Source organism: Corvus kubaryi, unplaced genomic scaffold (assembly GCF_017639235.1).
Source record: "Corvus kubaryi isolate FWS band 111438036 unplaced genomic scaffold, C.kubaryi_AGA036_p1.0 37157, whole genome shotgun sequence".
Lineage (NCBI taxonomy): Eukaryota > Metazoa > Chordata > Aves > Passeriformes > Corvidae > Corvus > Corvus kubaryi.
This window is the reverse complement of record NW_024581041.1, coordinates 534868-556030: the sequence shown is the minus strand read 5'-3', so window position 1 is coordinate 556030 and position 21163 is coordinate 534868. Positions and strand designations below refer to the sequence as shown.

At 52.7% G+C, this 21163-nt stretch overlaps 1 long non-coding RNA gene across 1 annotated transcript; it reads right to left on the bottom strand.

Moving 5' to 3' along the window:
* Nucleotides 1-1334: 1334 nt before the first annotated feature.
* Nucleotides 1335-20753, bottom strand: LOC121661461. The gene is made up of 3 exons (XR_006014979.1): nt 20742-20753; nt 10789-10794; nt 1335-1639 (listed from the first exon to the last, which is right to left on the bottom strand). It is a non-coding gene; the product is annotated as an uncharacterized LOC121661461 (long non-coding RNA).
* Between the last annotated feature and the right edge of the window lie 410 nt (nt 20754-21163).

Genomic DNA, 21163 nt, shown 5'->3' with positions numbered 1-21163 from the left:
TTCTTGTGGTATGTGAAGACAGCAATTTTTCATGTGATTAAAACTAGGATTTGCTGAGTGTACTGGGGTTGCCATTGAAACGAGCTGGATAATGTCCAAGTCAACATTTACATTGGATTTATGCAGCTTCAGAGCTGTAGAGTTGCACCCACCTGCAGAAATGGAGAAAGGCTGAATTCCTCTGGGACGTGGTCCCTAAAGGCCCACGTGACCACATACTGTCCCAGCGCTGGAGAGACTGGTTGGGTTGGGTGGTCAGTCACATGCACTTTCTGGACCATGGCTGCTTAGAACATGAATCCCTTCATGCTACAAAACCAACTTCAGATGGTCCCGGGACTCTTTCCTGCTGTGCTCACTCCCTCGCCGGGGTTCAGCTGTTGCCTTTGCAGGGCTTCCCTCAAGTGTGGTCTCATCCACTGCCACGGGACAACAGATCTGGTCCTGAGGCCATAGGGGGAGCTTCAGTGCTCAGCCTGTTGTGTGGCAGCTCCTCTGCTCTCAGGCTCTCTGGCACGAAGGTGTGGGTTGTGCTGGTAAAGCTGCTCTGTGAGTGTGGCTCTGGCTGGCCTTGGGACTTGACGGCCCCAGGACTGACTGAGCCTGGCATATCCTGTCATAAATCAGGGTGAATTCATTCAAGTTAATTTATTTGTGCAAGCATCTGTAAATATGAAGTCAGAAATGCTGATTCTTGTTTGCAACTGTTCACAACGATCTCTTGAGTTTTCTGATCAGAAATGCTCTTTTTCATGTGCTGGTTCTCTCCAAATGGCAGTTCTGATCCAAAGTACTTGACAGCCGTTGCCTGTGACTGCTGCTTTGCTGCGTGACTGGAACACAGCTGTGTGGTTAAAACTGCACTGCTCTGGGATACTGATTTCTCCAGTCTGAGCTGTGCCGTGTGCTGTCCAGCACTGTCTGACGCAGCCCTGGGAAGATTCGGATGATCTCCAAGGGCAGCAGGAATCAGATGTGGAATCATGCCACTACATTTGTTCTGTGTTTAATTGGTGTGCAAAGCCAGCTAAAAGAAAGGTCAAAGAATAATTCATGACAAATGCAGCAGTTCTTTCTGGAGCATGAGTTTGCTCCAGCCTTTCTCCAGGAGGAGATCCTGGGGCTAGCAATGGAGGGAAGTTCCTAAACTAATTGACATATTCAGCCCCCTCAAAGCATCAAATATGTAAGGCAAATACAAGAGCGTTGCGTATCAGTTGCTATCTGATGGCCACTAATTTGGGGGGTTAGAGCTGCCATTAAGGAGTTGCAGTAAACACACACACGCTGTGGTGCTGTGTCGCTGTTGTCCCAAGAACGACACAGATCCAGGATCAGGTTCAAAGGCCAGAAAAGGCTGTATTTAATTATATAAATCAGCTTATATAGCTTTGTTCGAAGGAGTGGCATCACACCACTGGGTGCTTGACCATCCGCCTCCCAGAGGGATTGGCTGAACGGCATAACACCTATTTCCAAAGTATTTTTCCCAGTGTGGGAAACAAAGACACAAACAGTTTTCACCTGTGAGATAGTTTACAAAACCTCAAACCATTTTCCCAGCTGGGTAGAGTGAGAAAGGAGGCTTTCACAGGCGGCTGTAAAAATAGGAAGATTTCTCTGTCACCTCTCTTAGCATCTACGGTGCTGCCTTTTGAACTTCTGAAGCCACTTTCAGCCAAATGAGACAGAGGAGTAGACCTTTAAAGCCCTTGGGGTTCCTACAGGCTTTGTGAAAATCAAGGGGAGTTTCAGGAGGGCCAGGCTGGGATGAGTTTTGCATAGGCAGTAGTTTGGGATCTGGCAGTGTTGCTGTGCTGCTCCAAGCCAGCCAGCACAGCTGGCTGCTTCCCCAGCAGCAGTGAAGGGGCAGAGAGGGATGACAGCAGAACAGAGAAGAGATCTTGGAGCTGTCAGAGACTCATACTGAGCTGAATGGACACAAACCAGAGAACTCTGAGAAAACTCTGGTTTGCTTGGTTAGTGCCGCAATTTGGGGTTTTTTTTCCAGAGGCATAAACCTGATCTCCTGTGTCCTGGTGTTTACCCCAAACTGATGGTAGCTTTTGCAGCATTGGGGCATTTACTGGCTATCCTTTCCTCCCGAAATTCCTTGGCTCTGCAAGTGATTTGGTAGGAACATGCACAGAGGGCTTGGTGTGCTGAGGCCTGGGAGCAGTTTAAGGAGCTGAAGTTTGGGGATCTCCTTCCGTGGTGCCACCAGCAGTGCAACAGTGGGGCTGTGGAGTGGTTGTTGGTCCACACAGGGAGCAGCAAATGCAGCTCTCAGGGACCTTCACACTGCCTGCCCTACAGCCTCCAGCTTTTGTTGCCTTACACAGAGGAGCAGAGCTAAAGGAGCCAAACACACAAGTGAGAGCTGCTGCTGCTGGAAGATCTGGGCTCCCTTGATCGCGCTGCCTGCGTGAGGCACCCACGCGGAGCGCTCAGGGGATGGATTCAACCTGGGGATGTTGCATCACAGAACTTTCATAAAACACTGTTTAGGAATGAGCCAATTCAGGGATGATTCATCTTTGTTCCTGCAAACAGATGCTGGTTTGGGCACTTCTTGTGTGCCCTGCTGGAATTATGCAATGGTGACATTTTTCGGGGTAAACAAGCCACTCCTTTTCTAGTCTCATTGTACAAATTAGGTGTTCTGACTCCTGAGGCACCCTCCAGTCCTCCCTGGCAGCTCTTCCAGTCGAATGCAAGTTTTTTTGCATTTGGGAGACCACAGCTTTGTTGTTATTCTGAGATTTTATCAGGGCCCTGTGCAATGACTTTTACATATCTCAGGGATGCTTCCTGTTCCCACCCTATCCCATGTCCCAGAGGGGTAATTTTCACCCACCATTTATTTTGGCCAAGCTGTCATGTTTTATTTCCACAGTCAGCCATTTCAGTGTTACACTATGTTTTCTTCTGCCTTTCCCACCACAGACCTTGCACAGCAGTAGTTGCATTGCAGTCATTAGTGGCCCTCAGTGGCTTTGGTTTTCCCGAGAAATTCACATTTACATACTTTATCTCACTACACTGGGGTCCTTTACTGATAAACATTTGAGTTGCTTTTGCCTCTCATTTTTAAGTTGTCATCTGTTGGAGGTTATTGGCTAGAACCCCTGCCAGCTTTTGGGTTTGTCAGTGAAAAAATACCCATAAATTCATATGCCTTTAATTTTTGTGGGCTACATGACTTCTCATTACTGCTTTTTTTTCGGTATTCATGGGTTAAAGTGCTGTTAAATTGAAAGGTATTGCTGTTTTTAGAAATTGTTGGGAGAAAGGTGCTTGCCTTTTGTTTATTAGCTTGGAAAACAACAGATTTTCCTAGCAGTCTGGAATAGCACTGCTGTAGGTGTCTTCCAGTCTTTCTGCTACTGACTGACAGAAGACAGCATGAGGTTTGTGGTCTTTTATAGAGGTCAGTAGTGGTCTGGATCAAAAATGGAGCCTGAGTGACTGGCTTTTCTTCTTTGGGTTCAGAGACAGGAGAAAATAAACTGCACTTCAGATTTCTCTGAGTGGCTTAATGTGCCAGGAACTTCCTTTCCATGAAAGATAGACCTCTTTGTAAGAAAGCAAGTCAACTTTTCTCAGCCCTCAAAAAGATTGTATTTCTTTTTTGAATATTTTCCAGAGTGAGTTTTAAAATAAGTTTTAAAAAAAATTCCTGAAGAGGAAAGCTCTAATTCCTGCCAGCTAACTTAAGCCAATTAATCATCTAGTGGAAGCCTGTCATCTACACGAGGGAGAGATGGGCTTGTCCAGAGAGCTACAAACTCACCTCAGACAGCTCTCCTGGGTGGGGAAGGGATGAGCTGATGACGTGAGCTGAACACCGAAACTCTGGACACCTGAAGTTAGGCAAGAGGAATCAAAGGGGTCTGATAAACAGCACTGTTCAGCTTTTGGGCTGAACTACTCACCTTGACAGCAACTTCTTTAGAAATGGGCTGTCCCTTCAGCTGGCATTGCTTTGCCACCGTTCCGCTCGGCTGCACTACCTGGGTGTGTGATCAGCTCCCACAAATAACATCATGATGCACCTGGCACCCTTCTGCTGGTCAAAATTCCTTGCTGGGTTGCACTGATGGTTGTTTGTATCAGATTTGTGAAGGTTTATGGGTTTGATTGTTGGTTTCACCTCTCACCCTGGTGTCTGCCTTGACAGAGTGATCTGCTTTGCACCTTTCTTGGCAATGCAGAGGAAAGAGCAGAGGGTCTTGCAGACCAGTGGTCTTTTTTTAATATGATGAGAAGCACTTCAGGTGAGTTGAGTTCATAGGTCCCTGGTTTAACAGGTCAGTATTTAGAAGGGCTTTATTTTTCTAAAGAGTTGCTCAATTGGAGGGTTTGAGAACAATCTTTGATGCCCACTGGCTGAGCAGCCAAGGGCCACGTACAGTCTGTAACCTGTGTTGTGATCTGTTGCATGGACTGCGTTTTTCAGGGCCACGTATCCATGTGCAGACACCCCTCTGCTGTGGCAGCGTGTCCAACTGGGCTGGAGGGAAGGACAAGCAGAAGGGAGGGACAGAGGGAACGTATGGGATGTGTGTGCTGCCAAGCTGACAATACAGATTTCCAAATCAACAGGATTTTCTTCATTTGTGAGGGACTTGGTGAAAGAATTGAAGCCAGCAGGGTATGATGGATGGAAAAGCAATTGTTAAAACTAGATGTGCTTTTTCCTTTGCCTCTTTCACTTGACATGAGGAATGGGAACAGGCAGAGTAGAGAACTCAGAGAGCACACTGTGCACCTGGAAGCTTGTCAGCTTTTCCCAGTCAGAGTGTTTACCTCCATCAAGGATCTGCCATGCAATCGGGTGGGAAAGAAGTGAAATGGGATCTATCTGTGCATTACCAAGACTTTGCAAACTAGCCCTTGCCCAGGTTGCTCCCCTCCACCTTCCTCTGTATTTCTGTTTTCTTCTCACATGATCATTTTCAGGTGCACTGCAAGCTGCAGGAGCAGGGTCTTTTCCCTGCCAGACCAGTGCCATGGTATTTTGTTCTTTTCCAACTGCAGTAATGTGGAGCACAAACATCCCCGCTGCAGTGGGGAATCACAGGTAGCGTGGTTGCCGCTGGCAGCAAGGTTTGGATGAACTATTTGTAGTTGTTCCGTCTCCTTTCAGCTCTGGGAACAGTCCAGCCAGAAGGAAATCATTAAGTGTTGGGAAAGAGAAGGCAAGTGTCTGAGTTTGGCTATTGCAGGGGCTCACTCACCAGTGAGCTCATGCCAGTGACACTGGAGCTCTGCCTTCCTAGAACAGTGTTTCCGTGGGAATCTGCCTGAGAAGCAGGCACTCCAGCAGCGCCCTGTCCCAGCGCAGGGACAGTGTGTGAGCCCTTGCAGCCTGTGCTGGAGGCAGTGCAGAGCCGCTGCTTCCCTGCTCCCGGACCGCGCGTCTGGAGCAGCGCCACATGCGCTGCTCTGTGCAGAGCCACCCGAGGCTGTGAGCAGTAGGGGTCTGCTCGGGATGCAGTCTGTGTGACTGCTGCTCCAGAGGCTGTGTGATGGTGAAGAGCAGGCATTCACACAGTTACATTTGCACAGAAATTCCAGAAATCAAGGTTTGCTTTTAAACAACCAGTGTAAAAATTCTCACCCCACCAACCTCACCTTTTTGGTCTCCCTCAGCTAGGAAAGGTCTCACCATGCAGGGGCCCATTTTACATAGAACCTCTCAAATCCGTCACTTAGCCTTCCTCCTGAAGCCTGGAGGCAGGGAACAGGCAAATCAGAGCTCCTAAACCAGCACTGCTCCTAAAGCACCACTGAACCTGGTGCTTCAGGAAAAAAGATGCATACTTCTCTAGTGGGGAATTTCAGTGGGCAAAGGTATCACATTACCATGACATTTACACTGTCCAGGCTGGGGAGGAGGGCCAGCAGGGAGAAACCCAGCTGTGTGACAGAAAAGTTAATAAAGGTGGTGTGAAGCTTTTCCACCTCCAGCTGCCCACTGCTTACTGATGTCACTCCAGGTCATACAGATCAGAGCCACACAACCACCTTCACTGACAGTCCTTCAAAGACTGAAGAGGCTCAGGTTCTGCAAATTTGCAGACTGCAGACAAAAGTAAAAGCAACTTAAATGTTGTGATCCAGTCTTGACAAAGCTGTAATTGGAACAAGGCTTTGTTAGTGTCGTTGCCATAATAACCACCTGGAGCTAGACCAACTGGAGCACTTGATACAGAGGGATTAGTGCAAACACAACTGCAAGGACCTTGGATTTCAGAGTGAATCTGGCCAAGGACAGCTCAAACCTATTCTTTCAAGATTTAAGACAGATTCTGGCTAGAATGGTGCATTCAGAGAGGAGCAAGGAGCTGAGCTGCAGCAAGATAACATCGTGTTGTCATTAAAAAATATATATATTTAAAAAGGTGTGAAAGGAGTGTGAGGGCCGTGGATGCAGGTGACTGTGGGAGCCAGCACTGAGGCTGCTGGAAAAGTGAAGGAGAGGGGCAGTGCAATCCCTGCCCCTTTCCAGCACCAGAGTCCCTCACTCCTGGAGCCGGAAGCACTGCAGCGACTGAGCTTGATTAGAAAGTGACGCCTCGAGAGCTCTCTAGGGATCACAAATTTCACTATGAACTGCCACTTCAGCCTTTTTTTAGGTTGCTGCTGCATTTGTTGTATCTAGATAAGCCCTGAAGCCGTTAATGCTTTCCCAGACAATGGGATGGTGTATTTGGGCACGACATTGGTTACATCCTGGTGGCAGATTAACGTGGCTAATGAAACAGTAATCAAGCATGTTGCTATCGATTCCCTTCCCTCCCCTGTTGAGGGCAAATGCTTTGTCTTTGCTCTGCTGAGAACATTCAGCATTTTGATTCCTGCATATCTGTGATTTTAATACATCAAGGAGCCTAATAGCCATTCTGATGTGGCAACAAAACTACAGCCAGATCTGCAGTATTCTGGATGATGGTTTTGCAACTGAATAGCCTTGCACATCTTCTAGATTCAGTAATTTATAATAAACACATGGGTTTTGTTCTGATCAAGTAGAATATTGGCTTTCAAGACTTTTACACCAAAAGGTTGGGTCAGATCCAGTATCCTGAGGACACTGGCTGAGCATTCACAGTCAGCAGCCCCATTTCCTTCCTCCTTTTCAAGTGAAAGAAAACCAGGCAGGTGTGTAACAGCTGGAGCAAGAGAGACTGGAAAGGCAAAGTGGGTTATGAACAGCAGCTCTGTGTATCACGCTCTGTTTCCTTGCTGTGTTTTCCTCTGTGGGAAGCCAGTAGGAACCAGATCTGTGAATCCTGCTTGGGTCTGCCCCTGAGCTCTGCACTGTCCCAGCCGAGGAGGAGCTGCTGGTGACAGTGAGCCAGGGAAAGTGGGGAAGGACAAAGCACATGCTTCCTCGGGCAGGTTTCTTCCAGCTGCCCAGGCACTGCTGGTCACTCAGTGCCTCTGGGAGCAGGAGCTGCTGCTGGGTTCACCCTCCTGGGGACCTCCCACATCCCAGTCCTGGCGCCACTCTCACTCTGTTGTTCTGACACACGTGGCTCGTTCCTTCTGCCTCAGCCTTTGCTGACAGCAGTTTGAGGCCACAGCTCGTATGATGGATGTCCCTCTCCCTGTGTGGTTGCACAGGAGTGTCAGTGTGTCTTAAGAACAAGAAGCTGGGTTTTGGCTGGCAGCTGCTGAACTGCACTGTGTCTTTGTATGCTGCAGGGACTGTGAGTGCAGAGTGTTTTCTCTAACACTTCATTAGATTTCTTTGTCTTCAAGGCAAGTGTGTGTTTTCAGGCAAGAGCCAGATGCAGAGAAGCCCTATGGGCATTTCTGAGCAATGAATCCCCTCCCTGCGCCCCTTCCCTGCTTCCCTTCCCTGCTCATTGTTTTGCCATTTGATGGGGGCAATAGAATGGACACAGACACCAATAGGAAGAATGATCTTGTTTTACTATTAATATTGAGGCAAAACAGAGGTAAAAGGATACATTTGGTAAAACAAGCTTGTTACTCACGTGGCTTTAGCAATGAGTAAAAAGAAGCAAGGGAATGCATCTAATCATTACTATAGGAGAGAGAGAGAGAGAGAGAGAATAGTGATTGAGAAAGATACACCACCAATCACCTAAACACTCCACCATCATCCAGATCCACAGTCACTGGGGAGCCCCGTTTGCAGCGAGGACCTGGAGAACCCTTCCTGGCAATTGGGGAAATCCTACACAGTGCATCCACCCATAGCCAAGGCCTCCTGCTCACCCACAAAAGGGCTCCAGCTTTATAGGCCCAAATTGACAAGTCCAAATGACTTGTTTACCTTTTTGTGCAGAAAACACCTGGATCTGACGGCCCACTCCCTGACCAGCTGGGGACAGGGCTTGGCCAGAGCCCAGGCCACGACTGGGAGGGTTTTGCCTAAAATATTCTACTAACAAGTCTCTAGGGGTATCTGTTGGGAGGATACCCTACACAAGGTTATACAAACATCTCTACAACAGGCAGTTTGGCATTAAGAACAACTAACATAAATGTTTTAATCATTTATTTTTAACTGAAGAACCTTGATGGTATTAATAGCATCATGTTCAAGATTCATCTTGTAAGTCGACTCAGGCTGTTCAGGCCTTAGCATATCACTCAGGCACTGTTGCTGGGCTGAACTCCGCCCTGCTTGCACACCCAAGTGTCCAGTGGAGGGGTGAAAAAACAACCTGTGCCCTCCCAGCCAGCTGGGCCTTCAGCTGCAGGAGGGGTTTGTGCAGGGGGGTGTGTATTGGTCCTGTAGGGCACCGGAGCAGCCCTTCCCAGCTGCTGAGCATTCCTGGAGCACCAGGTCTTCCCCCAGACCTGTCCTCTCATGCCTGATCCAGCCCCAGAGCACTGCAGTGGAGGTGCCTGAGGGTTTGTCCTGTCTTTTGCCTTGTTTTCCATTAGGAATGTGGAAAAAAGGCACGTGGTGTTCTACAGTGCTGTACTCTGTGGATGGCACAGAGGTTTCCTGTTGTGTGGGCTCTGGCAGCCGCTGGAGGTGGCTGCAGAACCATGGGAAATGAGTGCCAGAGCCTGTGGGCACTTGTGAGTCAAATATTTTTGCCCTGTAAAAGCTTGGTGTTGTTTTAAACCATTGAAGTACAAGTTTTGATTGTCTGCTTGGAAATAAAGGCATCAGGAATACAGAGCCCGCCTCCTTGTGTGCAGCTTTAGTAACAGTGAACATATTTCTTGGTTTAAAGTAATGGAATTTCAGATTCATCCTGTGACAAGTTTTCTGTCCATGCCTGCTTAGTTCCATAAGGCAACAATGCTGTCCTTAGAGTGGGAAGCAGCCCTGCCTTGGAAAGCCACTGCTAAGCTGAAACCACTATCTCGATCAATATTTTTCCAGTTAATCCTCAGAAGGGATGGGAGAGAATGGGCTAAATGATAAAAGTCAGGTGAGTGGCAGGCTCTTCCCCAAAACATCAATCAAACTTGTGGAAAGTTTGATCCTGGTCCAAACCAATGCAGCAAAATCAACATCAGCCCCAGGAAGTGCAGACTTGTGACTTTCACCATTTGGTGACCCTGGGTGACATCTAGAAGTACTCCTCCTCCTAATCTTTAAATTCTGTGGGTATTGATTTGTATTACAGAGATACTGGTTAGTTCCTGGGAATTCCCCACAGAAAGCCCATTTAAGGACCAGTTGCTGGAAGGGTTCGCGTTGCCACCTCGGATTTCAGCTGCAGGAGCTGGGATTAAGTCCAGTCTGAGGAGCAAAGAGGGGATGTGCAAGACCAGATGAAAGGAAAATGGAGGCATGGGTTGCCCTGAAGTTGTCTTTCCACATTCTCATGGGTTGAACTGTTGAGGGCTGCCAGACTGTGACAGAGGGGACAAGGGCAGGGACTGCTCCTCTGTGAGATGGAGCTGGGATAGACACGGGAATCCCACCTGTGGATGGGAAGGGCCCACGTGCCCCTGTGCCTCACCTGCGCTGCACAGGGAGCAAGGGCTGTACTGTCCCCCTGCCCTGGCAGCTCTGGCAGCTCTGCAGGGCAGAGGACACCTCCTGCATGCAGAGAGATGCCTGCAGGGAAGAGACTTCTGTTGCAAAGAGGATTTTGTTATCTTGAGCATGGTGAAGTCCTAGCACAGGCTGCCCAGAGCTGCTGTGGCTGCCCCAGCCCTGGAAGTATTCAAGGCCAGGTTGGACAGGGCTTGGAGCAGCTTGGTGTGGTACAAGGTGTCCCTGCCCATGGCAGGAGGTGGAATGGGATGGGATTGAAAGTCCAACCCAAACCATGCTGAGAGTTCATGATTTTCTCTGGAATGAACCAGTGGGGAATGCCCTTATTAGTCAAATCTTACAACTGAAGTTAACCCAAATGTCCTGCTAATGGCATTTAGTGGGCACTATGGGGTCTGAGCGAGCATTTTGTACAGTTTTTGTGACATTACAAGTACAGTAATTTTTAGCACTAATGGAGATTGCACTGACAGAGGCAAGAGGAAGGATCTGTTTTCTTTTCCAAAAGCAAAACAAAAGTAGGGAGAGTAGAAGGTGCTTGCTTTAAGTCAAATGTGAATGAATCTTCAGATCCTGAGCCCAGCTCCAGTCCTAATCCCCTGGTTCCCTCTGCTTGGGACCTGGTAATTAAAATCAAGGATCATTTTCCAGGAGAGACGAGTAGAGGACGGTCATAGAAAAGGAAGGCCACCAAGTCAAGCAGGGTGACTGAGTCATGCCTGTTACTGGAAAATGAGAGTCCTGAGGCCTGGCAACAGCTCTTGGTGCACCCAGCATGGAGGAACCCACAGCTTGCAGTGGTCTGGCCTGGAGAAAGAGGAAAAATGTGTGGACTGCAGGGACAGCAAATGTTCTCCCTGCACAGTACTATCCCCTCCTCAGCCCCAGGGTTCTGGCCACAGCAGCTCCGCACAGCACAACTTTCCCCCACAGCGTGAAGGGGAGGACATGTCCAGAGCACAGGATGTCTTGAACCCTGCACGAAAGCACCAGGGTGCTCAGGGTGTCCAACACAGAGTCGTGGAATCATTAAGGTTGGAAAAGACCTCTTAAGATTATCCAGTTGAGCTGTTAACCCAGGTCCACCACTAAGCTGTGTCCCCAAGTGCCACATCTACATGTTTTTTTTAACACTTCCAGGGATGGTGACTCCACCACTGCCCTGGGAAGCCTGGTCTAATTCCTGACCATCCTTTCCATGAAGAAATTTTTCCTAATATCCAACCTAAACATCTTACTCTGCCATTGGCTGGAGCACTACATGGACACATGAGCCCCACAGCTCTTTGAAAGTCCCCTGGCATGGCCATCCTGCTGTGAACCTGCACAAAAGCACTGCTGCTCACCCCGCAGCCAGCCCCACTCTCTGCCCTGTTTCTGTCCCCCTGGGGATGAGGAGCAAGGGAGGCTCTCCAAAACCACATTCCCCCATAAATGGTCCTTCACTCGAGACTTCTCCCTTGTCCCCTCTGCCTCTTCCCACCTGGAGGACAGGCTGCTTCCAGATTGAAAATATGCTGCATTTCTTAATTAGAAAACTTTGCAGCTCAGGGTCTGGCTGGTCCCTCCCTCCACCCACACCACCCTGACCTGTCAGAGCCCTGGTGGGTGGCTGATCCTGGGGGTATTGGGACCATGGTCTGTGTGGTGCTCCTGGGCTGCGAGGAGCTCCCTTCCCTCTGCTGTGGGGTGCACAAGCCAGGCTTCCCCAGCCGGGCTTCCCCAGCCGACAGCAAAACCTCCAAGGTAGCAAACATCTGTCTCATGTAACAAACCCCCCAGGACCCCGTGGGCAGGGACAGAGCCACGTGTTTTCTTCCCTGGCAGCAAATGTAGCTCAGGACGTTCCAGCCTCACCCCAAGGCCTCATCCAGATGCTCCCAGGCTTTTAAGGTTATTAAAAAAATCTCTGCTCTCCTCAAGCCCTGGTGCAAGGTGCTGGCCATGAGCAAACCAGCTGGGAAGTGTCCAGCTCAGCACAGCCTGGACTGCTGGCTGAGCTGGGCAGGAGGTGCTGGCACCACTGTGTCTGTGCCAGGTTGCCTGGGACAGAGGTGTGTCATCAGAGCAGAGGACTCCCAGCTCTGTCTCCTGGTGCTGGGCGAGCTCTGAGGGCTGGCTCCTGTCAGAGCTGAGGATGACCCTGCCTGTACACAGGTCTCCCCAACCCTGAGTGCTCCTGGAGGTCTCCTCCTGGCACCAGTTTGGTGGGGATGAGCCTCCTGGCACAGGTGGGGGTGTCAGGAGAAAAAGAACGGGGAGAGGCATTCTCAGCGAGAGGGCAGAAGTTCAGCCAAGGTGTGACAGTGGGAAGGAGGTGCCGGGCAGTGCTTTGGGCAGTGGGGCTGGAGGGGAGCCCGTGGCTGGAGCTGGGGACTGTGGTGCTCAGACCTGCCAGTGACTCAGCCGGTGACCTCAGGTCCTTCCTCCCTCCCGTGCCTGAACCTGGGGCCATTTGTGGTCATGCCCAAAGCCTCCATGAGGCATGACCTGCCTGGCTGTGACTGACACTGCTCCGGATGCTCAGCATGGCTGCTGGGTGCTCAGCCCTCAGACCGGCTCTGCCAGAGGAGTGACTCCCCACCTGTTTTGTCCCGTGGGACCGGGCTCTTTGAAGTCCCCACCCTGCCTGTCCTATGGTGCATGACTCGGCTGTCAGCTGCCCCAGGGACCCTTCCCTTGTGCTTGTCACACGTTGCCTGAGCTGCCAACCACATCCCCATGCTCTCCCCATCCCGTGGCCAGGAGTGTTGGGGGTCTCTGAGCTATGAGCTCTGGGAAAGCAATGGGATGTTTATAGCCAACATCTGGAAAACCATGTCCTCCCAGGTGCCACCACAGCAGAGCATCCCTGCAGCCAGAGCTCCTGTGCTGCAGCCCTGCCCTGGCCAAACCCTCTCCCTGTGTCCTGCCTCGGGAAGGACGAGAGCACTGGGGTTCACCCTGTGCTGTTGGGGTGCACCCTGGCTCTCTGGGATGGACCCTGTCCCATTGGGGTGCACCCACTGCCTGCCTCTACCCATGATGGCCATTCCTTTTCTCACAAGGAGGGACTCTGGGGCACAGGGAGGGGAATGGAGCCCCACAGCCCTCCTCAGGGGGAAGGTAGCTCCAGACTGTTGTAGGTGCCACCCCAGCACCTCTGCTACCGCAGTGCCATGCTCCAGAGACCATCCACACCTGCCACGGTAACCACGGTGGTCTGCAGGGCCCACGGGAGGGGGAGCGCAAGGTGGGCACTGCCCCCTCCATCCCGGCACCCGGACCCACCCGCCTGCTCCGACAGCGGGTCAGGGCTGTGCTGGCGGGTGGCAGGAGGCAGGACAGACAGACAGACCCTGGGGGTGCCCTGCTCTGCCTCTCACCCACCGCACCTGTGGCTTTGCTGCTTTCCCCGGGCAGCCACGGGGGGTTCCATGGCCACTACACGGACTCACGTCCAGGCGATCTGGCTGCGGAAGGACCGGTCCAGGCTGCCCAGGCTGTTTGGAGGAAGCTCTGAGGAGGTGCTGTCCTTCTCCCAAACCTGCCTCTCCTGCTCTTTGCCACCCTGACTCTACTCGCCCGGCCAGATTGCTCAGGCCAGCCTTCCCCAGCTTTTGTCCCCAGGGTGTTTTTGTCAGTGCCCGCCCCGGCTCCGCTGCCTGCACGGCACTGGGAAGGTCTGCTGGACACGGTCCTCGCTGCCACATGAACCCAGCACAGCCCCAGCCGTGCCGGTGCCACCCACTGGTCCTGCTGGGGGTGGGCATGGAGGGAACCCTGGGCCGGGCGCTGACCTGGTCACTCTCCTCCTGGTCACTGCTGCCTGACCCCAGGGCAGCAGGGCGGGGGATGCACTGCCCTCCGTGGGATGGTCAAATTGATTCACCTTTGTTTTTCTTCAGATTTCTGTCAGATAGAGCTGGCGATGGAAACACCACCTTTAGGTTCCTGGTTATAGGGTGGCGCAGGAGCAGCTGGAGTCCTGCTGCCCTCAGAAGGATCTTCCTAAAGAGAAGCACGTCTGTGAGTGTTCCTCTGTAATGGCCACCCCTTGAACCAGCCCCACTGATGCCAGCTCCAGCGGGGGGAGACAACATTCTGGCTCCATCCCATTTGCAGGGTTTGGGATGCTGAATTAGGCACATCTAAAAGACTTTTTGGTAACCAAAAGAATGGTTTCTATCCTCTCTGTTGCTTTTCCACATCTCCCCCACCTCCCAACCTCTCTCTCCAGCTGTACTTTCACACCAGCTCAGTAAATCCCCCCTTGCACAACACCCTGTGTACCAGGGCAGGAGAGCAGGGATGGTGCTGGTGCCACCCAGCTGCAATCACAGCTGTCTCTTGCATCACCTTGACAGCGGCCTCCGGGTGCAGAAGAGCAGGAAGTAAAAAGGGGTATTTTAATGACCCAAGTTATACACACACACCCCCCAATTATCCAACTGGGGCAAAATGGGGTTCACAGGAGAAGCAGTTCTGCAGGAGCCTTTCATCCAGGTGTGTGACGGTTCCCAGGTGAGAGGTTTGTAGCCAGAAAAGCAGCAGTGCTCCTGGACATACTCCTTCTGCTGCTGCTCTGCTCTCATTGCTTTAATTTGGACAAGACCAGGAAAGAGGTTTATTGAAAAAAAATTCACAGGAATTTTATTTCCTGGGAGTAATGCCTGCCCGGGAAGGCATGCAGCAGAGCTGGCAACAGTGCTGCAGGGACGTGGGGTTTTTAATGCAGAGACAGGAGCTGGGTGAAGTATATGGGGTGATTTTGCCCATTGGATCCATGCTTTGATTCCCCTCATTTTGGGCCAGGCCATAACAACCTCTCTGGTGTCCTTGCTCAGGGAAGTTTCCCTGAGGTCAAACCCTACTCCACAGGCACAATCCCACGCTACTGCTGGAGCTGCTGCCCAGGTGGTGGTGCAGGAGAGGAGTGGTGTGTGGGGAGTTATTCCCAGGGCTGCCTGGCTTCATCCCAGCTGGCTCTGACCACCAGCCATGCACATGCTTTGCTGGATGAGGGTCATGGTGCCCTCATCCAGGCGGAGTCCAGCCCTGTAACTTTGAGAAGTGGATGGCGCACAGAGGAGGCTCTGCCCCTGTCCCTCTGCCTACCCAGGTCATGGGCGGGTGGGCACAGCGACCCACGCCTGCTGGAGCACTCTCAGCTCTGAGTGCCACAAAGTGCTGTTTGTCCTCCATCTCCAATGCCCCTCCCACAGGTGACCCTGCTCCCGGGAGGAGAAGGGAGAGGCCTCGCAGGAGCCTCGAGCCCCCAGGGTTACCAACAGCAGCACTTCCCCTTCCCGTTCCTCCTCCATGTTACGGGTTCTCCTCATCCACCAGTGAGCACCCTGCCCTGCACACCCATGGGCAATTCCTGTGCTGGCCTCACCTACCAGCCCCTTCCTGGTCTCAACTCTAATGATGGGGTGTCACAGTCCCATGAAGGACAGGTGAGGACAGGAACACCTGGCGCTGTTTGTCAGAGCTTATCTGCACCCTGCCATGACACTGTTTTTATGAAAGAAGCTATTCAGAAAGTCTGGGGCATCAGGGGAGATCTGGGCACAGGTCCTGGAGGCTGTTTGTGTTTCTGGTGTTGCAAAACCAGCTCCCTCGGTGGCTGAAACTGGGTGGCTGCAGCTGGAGGTCAGGAAGGGCTGATGCGAGCTGGGAGCAGAAATGCTGGGGAAGCACCTTGGCTCCTGAGGGCAGTGCCCTGCAGAGCAGCAGCAATTTCCGTGCTCCTTGCTGAGCTGCCTGCATCAGACCTGCCTGGAAAAGTGTGCATTTACCTAAAAATCCACAAATAAAGTGCATCTGGGAGCACTGGGGGAGGAAGGCAGCCTTGTGCTCCAGGTGTGGCTTTGTTCCCAAAAGAGACCCCACTGCTGAAGGTGAGGCTGTTCCTTGGATCTGCTGCCAGCACCAGCAGAGGAGGATGCCAGGCTGCCAGGGCTCACTCGGGCTGCAGGCAATGAGCCATGAGAACTTCAAAGGATCTTGGACCTTTTTCAAGGAAACTTTCCAATCTCATTTCAAAAATATAGCAAGACTTGGCCCTATAAGACACATTTTATGTGCTTTTTTCCACCTTTGTCAGTCCTTGCAGTCAGTTTTTTTAATCCCAGGAGCTGGTGACCAAAAGCCACCAAACCCTAGAAACATGCAGAGCTGATAGATCCATTTTGGTGCTCACCCAGAGCTCTGGAGATCTCCTGGGAGAGAAGTCCTCCAGTGCCTGGGGATCGCATGGGCAAAATTCCCTTCCTTCCCTCCTGCTGCCCTCTCCTCCCCCAGTCCATGCTTGTCCTTGGAACATGTGCGTCAGGATGGTACGGTCACTCCCACACCTTGATGGGCAGGAGATGGAGAGGAGGTGGATCTATCAGGTCAAGGGGTCTGGCAGGCTGCAGGCAGAAAAATTCTCCCCTGGACCTGGTTTTAGTGCCCCAGCCTGGGCAAGGAGAGACTCACTGGGGACATCCCCTCTGCATGGTGCCAGAGGCAGCAATGTTGCATGGGCTCAGGGCTGCCTGGACCCCCCTTCCTGAAAGCTTCTGCAGCAGGTTGCCATTCCACTTTGGGCAGGGCAGAAGGAAGGGCCAGGCTTTCACAGGGCTGTGAAGCGCCAGAAAACTGGAAGTTTTCCCACTGTGCTGTAAATGGAGCTGAATGACCTGACTCGGATGAAGGGAGCCCTTGCCTGCGCCTTCCCCTCTGCTTTAAACCAACAGCAAAGTCAGTTGTGAAGTTCTGAGTGATTTGAGAGGTTTGGTGGCTGTGGGATTCTGGTTGGTGGCTGTGGGATTCACTCCCAGCAGGATCACCTGTGCCTGTGCCCTCCAAAAGCCAGTGCAGACCTGCAGTGCAGGTTCCATGTGTCTGGGGTTGTACAGAGCTGGGCTGCTGCCTCCTCCTCACCCTGGGAGCACCCCCGGGGATGGGAATCCTGGGCACTCACTTTGGGTGCCCTGAGAGCCGAGGCAGAGTGAGGTGGGGCTGTAACCGACCGAGGTATGACATGAAGCTGCTCTGAGCGTGTCAGCTGGGACTGCAGGCCTTTAAAATCCTGTCTGTCTGCAAGTGACACTGAGCCCTGTGCTGGGCTGGCCCCGCTGCAGCTGGGGCTGAAACACTTTTGTCTATATTTAGTGCATTTTTCAGATAACCCTCATTCTATTTTTGGGCTATGTGCTGACTTAGGGCCCCTTCTTGCTCTTGTGCTCAACTGTATCACAGGTCAAAGCCTCTCCATTTTTGGGATCCTCAGGTACTCAAATATTTGGAAGGGGGTTAAGGAGAAGTCAGGCAAATAAGCTTTTTGGCTTCTTCCTTAATATTCCAAAAAAGGCGAGAAAATTGTTTTTTAAGACATTTTGGTGGAGCAGCTAATCCTGGAAACCATGAAAGGTCTTTGCTAGCTCTCCTTCAGAGAGAAGAAGGAGACTTTCAGAGAAGCAGAAGCCTGGGCTTCATGTAGGAGATAATGGGAGAAGGTGCAGGGGCATCTTCTGCCTGGAGTGGTTTGGTGGTTCTTGAGGGTTTCATCTCCACGTGCAACATGGAGAGAGCAGAGGGATCCAAGGGCAATTTCAGTGAAGGGTCCTTATAAGGCAGCAGTGGCTGGGCTCGGTGACAGCCACCCTCCTGGTGGGAGAGCTTGGCTGGCAGGGCCAGGGTGCCTGCCAAGACCCGATGGAAATGCCTGAGAGCAGGAACCTTCAAAGCAGCCTGTGTTTTGCTCTTTTTAAGGTCAGCTCCTTGGAAAGAGCCATGCTTGGGCAGGCCACTATCCAAGGAGCAAAGTGACAGGCACACGTGTCCCCAGCATCCCCGTGCCAGGGGACAGGTCTTGCTGCTGTGATGGAACAGAGCCAGGATGGTGACACAGGGCCAGGGGCGCTTCACCCGCCTAGGGAGGTCCTGGGCAGTGGAGCCACGATGCCCTGGAGTGGAGCTGGGCACAGCCAGTGCAGTGCTCCTCCGGACCAGTGCCACCACCAAGCTTGATCCAGGCAGGGTGAGCGCTGCAGAGCTGCATCTGGCTGCGGCTGCCACCACACTCACACTCGGCCTGCACCCAGGACCCAGATGACGTAACCCAGAGGCACGGGGTTACCAGGGATTGTGTGTATTTTAATACTTCTCTGTGTATCAAAGGTCTTGGGATGGTGCCCGAAGAGCAAAGGAAAAACTTTCCCCCTGTCCTCTCCTCAAATTTGGAGTCCCATCTCCAATGTAACTGTGATCCTAATTCCTCTCCTGGCTCCAGGGGAGGGTGACATGGTCCTTCAGCAAGGTGCCAAGGTATACACAGCGGGACTCTGCCTCTCATAGTATCTGGGGGAGGATGTTTGAAATGCCACAGAGTCCTTGAGGGCTCTCAGACCTGTCACCGAGCTCTGCAGTGTTTACCTCCACCCCAGCCTGGCGTGGTGAGACCGGATACACCCAGCTGAGGTCAGCTTAGGGCTCATGGAAGGACAGAGCTGCTGTCTCCCATCTGCCTTGGGGGTGACCTCGGCCCCAGTCTGCAGTTCCCGACCAGCACCGGCAGAGCCTGGCTCACCTAGCACCCCGCCACGGCAGGACCCCTCTCCCTGCCTCTGTGCTGGGCTGCTGGAGGATGCCCTGCCAGCACAAGCAGGTGCTTGGCAGCACCCAGAGCAAACACGACCATTGACGCTGCCCATCCATGACTGCCAGCACATGGAGGTGGCTCGTGCTCAGGTTTTTAGGAGCCGGCTGCACACGAGGCACGGCTCTGTACAGAGGGGCTCGCTCCTGGGCATGCCCAAGGCAGCACAGCTGCAAGGTGGTCTGCTTTTGTGCCTGTGGGAGAGGGGCAGCAGGAGGAGGACCAGAGCCAGGATGAGACCAGGACTCTGCTGGCCTGATTCATCTGAGACCTGCAGGCACTGAAGTCCGATGTCCATCAGCTCATCTCCTGTCAGGCACCAGATGTGCAGTGGTGGGCTGGGAATTTTCTCCACCGTGGCCCTAATGTGGCTGTGCACTGCAGTGCTGCCTCCCCAGGCCCTGTGCATGTGGCTGTGGCTCAGCCTGAGGGAATAACTACAAACCCCAAACATCTCCAGGGGGGTAGAAAATGGAGCTTGGCCATTTGCAGCCAAGTTGCAGCCCCTCTCTCCAGATCCCCACCCCATGCCTGGCTGGCTGTAGCCATGGTCCCACATCTTACACTGTTCTGGTGTGGCAGCTGCGCTCCTTCTCCAGCCAGGGCTATGACATATCCAGCCGTGCCACTGGTATTGCCCCCAAGCAGAGTTGCTGGCCTGACTGGAAATAGCCCCAGGCTAATTTTACTCTGGGTGGTGGTGTATTTTTCAGGTCATTGGGGTGGGTGGTGGGCAGGGCTTGGAGGGGTGTCCTGGGGCCATGCCGCGTGCAGGGATGGGCACACACCGGCTCTGCACAGACACTGGGACTCGGGGGAGGCACCCTGGGTGCAGTCACAGGGGATCTGTTCCCTTCGTCTCAGCACAAAACCAGACTGCGGATTAAGAGGAGACTTTAGTGTTCCCTTCCTCCCCTCGATATAGCGAAACCTACACAGGACAGGACATTTATAGCTGCCCTCCCTTATCGGGAGCTCTCTTGGGTTTCACTCTGGGGTGACACCTGGGAGCAAACTCTGGTGCTCCTGGAGGCAGCTGAGAGGAGGTTGCAGAGTCCTCCTGCCCTGCACAGCCCCAGGTTCCTGCAGGCTGGGGCCAGTGTTGGGCAAGGTGGGGGCACAGCGGTGGTGCCAGGCACCTGTAGGACCCGCCTCGTGCCCCTCAGAGCCATCCCACTTCTCTGTGAGCATCAGGCACGGGAGGTCTCTCGGTCTGGCATCACACCACTCCTGTGCCACCTGTGCCATGAGACTCCAAAGACTCTGCCTGGTGCTGCCATAGTCCTTACCACAGTCATGGGAGCTCAACAAGGAAGAAGATCCCTCCTTTGGAAACCGGTGAACTCGCTCCAGGCTCTCCATCAGCTCCTCAGTTCCCTCACCTCCTTATTTCACACCTGGCTTTACAATCTTGTTCCACGAAGGATATAAAGTGATTCTCAAGAGGGTACTGAGAGCAAGGGTCTCTCCAGGGAGAGACTGAGCCAAAGAACCAAATGGGCAGGAAGATCCCAGTGGGGCAGGAATCCTCCCAGCATCATGGACCAGGGAAGCACGTAGGGAAAGCTGCAGGCAGCTAGTCCCTGTCCCCAGGGAGACCCAGGCAAGGCTGAGGCTCGGGGCTGCAGGAGCAGTGAGGTCCCTGTTCAGCCAGGGCAGCTGCAGAGTGCAGGTTCCCTCCTGGCTGCCTCTCACTGCCGGGACAGGGAGCTCAGACACCGTGGTGGGAGCTGGCCTCTCTCCTGGGCAGCATGTCATGGTCTGAGGACAAAAGAAGAGTCAAGGTGACTCAGCACAAGACAACCATCAGCCCAGCTGGAACAGATCCTCCAAGGCTGAGGATACCACTGAGTGCTGGATAAGCCTGTCCTTGTCCTGGGGACTCTACTCCATCATGAACAACTTAGGTTGTCGAAAATTCACCCATTAGAAAAGGGAAAGCAGAGCAGAGCTGGTGCTGGTGACCTGGCCAGGGCAGCTGAGCACAGCGTGGCCATCCCAAGGCTGCTCCGCCAGCTCCTGACAGCACAAGGTTCCCAGCCCCTTCCTGGGATGCTCTGGGGAACTCTGCCCCTCCACATCGGGACAAAACCAAACTGCAGGACAGAGAACTCCTCAGCAGAGGGTGACGGGTTCGCTGTTCCCCGCTTTACTCAAACGTTCTTGGATGAGGATGCTAATGGCGAGGCCATGCAGTTTGGGTGGGAGCACAGGTGTCCAGAGGAAAGCCTGATGGAGCAGCCTTGTCTCCACACCAGAACTGGGCTGTGCTACCATATCACCAGGTCAGCGTGGTGGTGTCCAGCAGCAGTGTCCCCTGCGGACACCAGCTGCTGGGGAAGGAGTGGTGTGACCCTGTATCACGAGGTACAAGGACCAAAGGGAAGGAGCATATCTGGATGGCACCAGCAAAGTGCAGGAAAACTGGTCCACCTGGGGCACACCACCTTGACCAATCTGCAGCAAGACTTAGCTGAGCAATCAAGGCTGGGCAGCTACAGAAGAGTGATTTTCTACCCTGTAATTTTCCCATC